General features: G+C 41.7%; 1 pseudogene; it reads left to right on the plus strand.

Annotated features, from left to right (window-relative positions):
- The first annotated feature begins 433 nt into the window (after nt 1-433).
- On the plus strand, nt 434-958 carry LOC131820147 (small ribosomal subunit protein eS24-like; annotated as a pseudogene).
- Nucleotides 959-6,880: the final 5,922 nt, after the last annotated feature.

Consider the following 6,880-nt stretch of genomic DNA (forward strand, 5'->3'; position numbering starts at 1 on the left):
TTCTGCTTCAATTTTTTGAAACAGCTTCCGGAGAATAAGTGTTATTTCTTCTTTTAAAGTTTGGTAGAAGTCTCTGGGGAATCCATCAGGTCCTGGGCTCTTGTTTTTTTGCGAGGGTTTTGACCACTGCTTCAATCTCGTTACTAGATATTGGTCTATTCAGGTTGTCCATTTCTTCCTGGTTCAATTTTGCTAGTTTATAGTTTTCCAGGAATGCATCCATTTCCTCTAGGTTGCTAAGTTAATTGGCTATAACTGTTGATAATAACTACTGATGATTGTTTCTACTTCTTTGGTGTTCGTTGCAATCTCTCCCTTTTCATTCATAATATTATGTATTTGAGCTTTCTCTGTTTTCTTTTGGGTTAGTGTCGCCAATGGTTTATCAATCTTATTGATTCTTTCAAAAAAACAGCTTCTAGTCTTTTTTCCTCTCCGGCTGCTTGAAGCTTGGCCGCCATCATGAATGACACAGTAAGTATCCGGACCAGGAAGTTCATGACCAACCGACTACTTCAGTGCAAACAAATGGTTATTGATGTCCTTCATCCTGGAAAGGCAACAGTACCTAAGACATAAATTCGGGAAAAACTAGCCACAATGTACAAGACCACACCAGATGTCATATTTGTATTTGGATTCAGAACCCATTTTGGTGGTGGCAAGACAACTGGCTTTGGCATGATTTATGATTCCTTGGATTATGCAAAGAAAAATGAACCCAAACATAGACTTGCAAGACATGGTCTGTATGAGAAGAAAAAGACCTCAAGAAAACAGTGAAAAGAACGCAAGAACAGAATGAAGAAAGTCAGGGGGGCTGCAAAAGCCAATGTTGGTGCTGGCAAAAAGAAGTGAGCTGGAGATTGGACAACAGAAGGAGTAAAGATGCTGCAGTGGCTTTATCTTTGGTGATTGTGCAGATTTTTCATGAGAGGATTAATAAACTAAGAATGTTTTTAAAAAATCTTCTAGTTTCATTGATATGTTCTACTGTATCTATGGTTTCTACCTCATCGATCTCAATTCTAATCTTGATTATTTCCCTTCTTATGTGTGGAGTTGGTTTGATTTGTTGTTGATTCTCCAGTTCTTTAAGGTGTAGAGAGAGCAGCTGTGTTCTGGAATTTTCAATTTTTTTGAGGGAGGCTTGGATGGCTATGTATTTCCCCCTTCGGACCACCTTTGCTGTATCCCATAGGTTTTGGATGGAAGTGTCTTTATTGTCATTGGTTTCCATGAATTGTTTTAGTTCTTCCTTGATCTCCTGGTTGATCCAAGCATTCTTAAGCAAGGTGGTCTCTAGCTTCCAGGTTTCTGAGTTCCTTCTGAACTTTTACTTGATATTGAGCTCCAGTTTCAAAGGATTGTGATCTGAGAATGTGCAGGGAATCATCTCAATCTTTTGGTATCGGTTGAGTCCTGATTTGTGACCCAGTATGTGGTCTATTCTTGAGAAGGTTCCGTGTGCACTTGAGAAGAATGAGTATTCTGTTGTTTTAGGGTGGAATGTTCTGTATATATCTATGAGGTCCATCTGGTCCAATGTGTCATTCAATGCTCTTGTTTCTTTATTGGTTTTCTGCTTGGATGATCTGTCTATTTCTGAGAGAGGCTTGTTAAGATCTCCAACGATTAGTGTATTCATATCAATATGACTCTTTATTCTTGATAAACAGTTTTCTTATGTAATTGGCTACTCCCATATTGGGGGCATAGATATTTACAATTGTTAGATCATCCTGGTGGATAGTCCATTTCAGAATGATGTAGTGTCCTGGATCTCTGACTACAGTCTTTAGTTTAAAATCCAAATTGTCTGATATGAGAATTGCTACCCCAGCCTTTTTTTGAGGCCCATTGGCACGAAAGATGCTTCTCCATCCCTTCACTTTCAGTCTGGGTGTATCTTTAGGTTCAAAATGGGTCTTTTGTAGACAACATATGGATGGGTCCTTTCATTTTATCCAGTCTGCAACCCCGTTCCATTTTATGGGCACATTTAGGCCATTCACATTGAGTGTGATTATTGATAGATACATTTTTATTGACATCATGCTACCTTTGAAGTCTTTCTTTCTGTAGATTGTCTCTATATTTCTGTTCAATGCTATTCTTGGGCTTTTTCCTCCTTTAAAGAAGCCCCCTAATATTTCCTGCAGTATCGGCTTGGTGGTTGCATAGTCTTTTAAGCCTTGCCGATCCTGGAAACTCTTTATCTCTCCATCCATTTTGAATATCAGTCTTGCTGGATAAAGAATTCTTGGATGCATGTTCTTCGCATTTAGTGCCCGGGGTATATCTTGCCAGCCCTTTCTGGCTTGCCAGGTCTCTGTGGACAGGTCTGACGTTATTCTGATGGGCTTTCCTCTTTATGTAAGGATCTTCTTTGTCCTAGCTGCTTTCAAGAGGTTCTGCCTACAATTATAATTCTTCATTCTTTGTTTTAGGTGTGTCAAGGACTTTGAAGAATCTCTAATCTTGGGGGGAAACCTTTCGGCCTCCAGTACATAAACGCTGGTTCCATTCATGAGATTTGGAAAATTTTCATGAAGAACTTGTTCCACTATATCTTCTAGACTTCTTTCTTTCTCCTCCCCTTCAGGGATTCCAATAATTCTGACGTTGGAACGTTTCATGGCATCATTTATTTCCGTGATTCTGTTTTCATGGCTTCTAAGCTGTTTGTTCCAGGCTTCTTCCTGAGCCTTTCTCTCTATCTGTTTGTCCTCCAGATCACTAATTCTATCTTCTGTATCAGTTACTCTAGCATTGAGAGAATTTAGATTAGATTGGAACTCATTGAGAGCATTGTGAAGCTCATCCCTGGTAGCTTTCAGCTCTTCCCTAATATTGAAATCATGATCTCTGGTCGTTTTCATTTCAGCCCTAATCAATTCCGTTTGGTCACCCATGGCTTTCTCCAACCTAGCTATTGCTTGGATAATTGTTAGCCTGAATTCTCTTTCCGACATATTGTCTATGTTGATAGCCATTAGCTCTGTTGCAGAAGGTTCATCCTCTGTATTTTTCTTCTTTTGGGCATTCCTGCTCCTAGTCATTTTGGTGAGAGATCGCTGAATGGGTGTTTCTGGGTGTATCGACTGTGGTGCAATCAAGGGGCACCCTGGAATGCTTCTGAGCAATCAGGGTTCCCCACCCAAATGAGAGGAAAGAGAAAAGGAAAAGAAAAAAAGAGAGGGAGAGAAATAGGAACAAAAAGTGAGATAGAAGAGAAGGTTTAGCCCAAATGGGTCCTAGGTAAGATTTATGAAGTATACAAACAGACACAGACAAACAAAAAGACTGATAAAAGTGAAGAGAATTTTTCTCTTCTCATATTACTTTTATCAGTCTTTTTGTTTGTCTGTGTCTGATATATATATATATATATATATATATATATATATATATATATACAAATAAAGGAAGTACCTCGTCAAAAAGAACCCTATATATAAGATTTATATACTATCAGGACAAACACAAAATTATAGAAACACTGGTGAAAGAAAAAGATGGAAGAGTGGTTGTAAATTCGCAGTGTGGGTGAGGAAGGTTGTTTTGATTCTTCCTGGATGTATCTTGATATCTTTGTTAAAGGTCTCAACTTTCCTAAGATAAGGGGGGATTAGGAATTGGTTTGCCTATAGGTATGGCATTGATTGGGGAAAGGGGATTACCTTGAAGTTTAACTCTATATGAATATTAGAAAATAAAAATCAAAAAAAGGAATAAACTAAACTAAAATTAAAAAAAAAGAAATTAAAAAAATAGAAATGCAAAAGGAAAACACAAGTGTATGTATCAAAAAATTCAGGTTAGAAGGTTATTATGGAATTTGATCTACTGCACATCTTACTTTGACGGTAAATAGGTTAAAAATTATCTATATAATAATAAAAACTTAACTAAATAAAAAAATTAGCCAGAATAGTGGGATAGAAATAATAATAAAAATTGACCTATGAAGTAGTGCTGGTTGTTCTCTTGTTGTCTTTTTTTTTTTTTTTCCTTTCACGGTTGGTTTTCTGGAGGAGGGGCCTGCCACGTGGGTTTTCAGTCCCTGAAGTTCTCTCAGCTAAGTCCTCCCGCCCCCCTCAAGGGGGTGGGCTCTGAGGAAACTGTTTTTTTCAGGCTTTTGTTCTCTGGAGGTTTTTATATTTGTTCACTTTTGTTTTTCTCTCTTGCCTTGACCGCTTTTGATAGTTTTTGTAGGTTTAGAGGAAAGCAAACTGCACTCTGACCTCCCTCTCAGGGAGAAGCCTCAGTCAGGCTGCAGAGCCCATATAAATCTCCCCTTGGCCCCTGGCAGAGCAGGTTCCCAGTCGCGGTCCCCGGGGACTCAGGATTTTTTGCTTGTACTGAAAACCATGGCAGTGGCCGCTGTCTGGACAGCTCCAGACTGCCAGAGAAGTTCCAAGCAGTGATCACACACTGAGATTTTCCTGCTGGCCCAGGCTGGGAGTGCCTGGTCTTTGGGATCCTAGAGCACCTGGCTGGCTTTTGTGTGCACCTCTCTCAGGGGAGGGTGTGGGGCACGACTCGGACTCTGATGGCACAGCAGGGCACTTGCCTGGGGACTGCAAAAAGGCTGTGCTTCTGTTGGCTGGCAAGCCTCCCAGCACTTCATGGGTGCCAGGCGCCATGCACTCTCAGGTGCACTGGTGGTTCAGGGACCTGGGTTCTCTGCTGCACTCTCTCTGGCTCTGGGTATGGGACAAGCCCAGACCCTAACAACCCCATCCCTGCAATTCCCCGCCCCCCTCACCCCCCCCCCCCCCCGTGATCCTTTGCTCTTTCTGAGTGCTTTCTACCAGACTCCCAAGTTAATGCTGGTCCCCAGGTGCAGGGTACTCTCCTATTGGGATATTACTTTCCAATGGGTCGCTTCTGGAGGCTCCCTCCCTCTTTTGTTTATCTTCTGATATCAGTCCGACTTTCCCACTCCGCTTTACCTGCGCACTGGCGTGTTCTGCTCCAGTAGAGATCCAGACGTGTATAATTCTTATCTCAGGCTGATTTCGTGGGTGATTGGAGATCTTTGGAAGGTAATCAGCTCACTTTAGGGAGCAGGTTGAAAGGGCGCCTCCTCCTACTTCCCCGCCATCTTGTCTCCCCCCTGGAAGTCTATGTTAATGCCACATATGCAGTATCATTTTCATTCATATCATACAGGTTATTCCTATGGGATTCCCTTTTGCAGTTTTATTCAAAAAGCTATTCAATTTCCAAATATATGGGGAAATCCTAGTTATCCTTTCTTGATTAATCCAACACATTTGCAATTATGATCAAAGAAAAACTCTTGTGGGTTTCATTCTTCTGAAATATATTGAGACTTCCTTTATTTCCAATGTATAATTATAGTTGAATTCAATTCCTTCTTTGAAATAGACTAATATCCAGGCAATCCTGGACTCCAGACTGGGGCCCATTCCCCCTTGGAGGGCCAGGATATAAGGAAAGGTAGAGCAAGACCTTCATTCATACTCACACCCCCTCCTACTAACTAGAGGGGATCAGGAGAGATGGTGGACCCAAGGATCTTCCAACACCTGAAGAGTAGGAGTCTGGAGCCAAGATGGATCTTGGGAAACCTTGGAGAGCAGAAAAGGAGGAAGGGACATGGAAAGTGGGAGCAGGGGAGGTAGGGTTGGATGAGAGTGAGTCTAGCACTGGATACAAAGATAAGGACTGGATGTGAGTTGAGGGTGAGCATATAAACATGAAGTACCCTTATGGACAAAATGGAAGTCAAAGAAGAACCTTCAAGAGATAGGATGTTTGAACTCAGTAACAGTACCACTGATAATTATACTACAATGTATGTCTCCTTCCAGCCTGAGCATTCCACTTTGTGTGACAAGTTGAATAATCTCACTATTATCTAGGTCACCCTACTGCCTTGCATGCGTGGATTTTCAGTACTCCTACCCAAGGGAAAAATGTAAGTTGGTTCTCATGACTGAGATTTGAGATCTCCCAAGAATGTGTGTGTTTTAAAAGGTAGATCCTCTCCTGGGGCACAGAGAGACAACACCCACCATTGTTGGCAGCACCAGGAGCTATGAGGGTTTGGGTGCCTCAGAAAGTGACTCTAAGACAAGGATGTGAGTATAAGTAGTTTCTCGGGAAGGATCTTTGGTGGGAAGAAATGATGGGAGCTAAGATGTGAAGAAGGCGGCAGCCAACACACAAGACAGGGTGTTAGTTTAGAGGTCACTGCTTGGGCAACTCTGTCTCCATCCACTGGGAACGTTTTAAATACATGCAGAACAGCCCTGAGTCATCCCATCCAAGTGCAAAAAGACGTGCATGGGATGAGTGTTGCTCTTATGGACATTGGTTACCTGGCTCCTGAGCTCACTGCCATGGCGAAAGAAGCCAAGGAAGCCAATGGTAACCCTCGGGTAAAGAGCTGCAGGCAACTGCGGGAGGCAGCCACTGTGTGTACAAGACAGGGCTTGTCAGTGAAGACACCAGAGGTCACCAACCCTCTCCTCTCCTCCCTATCATGACCCATGGTATCTGAAATATTGAGAAATTAGTGTAGTGCTGCCCATCACACACCAAATGACTGCCAGGATGCCTTACTTTCCTGATCACTTACAGTCCCAACACTGATACGTCTTAAATAACAAGTAACTTCTGTCCCATGACTACTCCAACTCCACTCTTTCACTCCATGACTTTCAATTCAAGCAACTCTTCTTGCAAGCACTCTTCAAATCTTGCCAGGAACAAAGACATGCACCTTTAACAAGTGATGGAGGACTATCGACAGTCCTCCATGTATGTATAAATCAACCATTTATACATACATACATGCATATAAATATATACATATACATATTTTTTTGAGAACAAGAGAAAAAAG

The sequence above is a fragment of the Mustela lutreola genome, chromosome 17 (assembly GCF_030435805.1).
Source record: "Mustela lutreola isolate mMusLut2 chromosome 17, mMusLut2.pri, whole genome shotgun sequence".
Lineage (NCBI taxonomy): Eukaryota > Metazoa > Chordata > Mammalia > Carnivora > Mustelidae > Mustela > Mustela lutreola.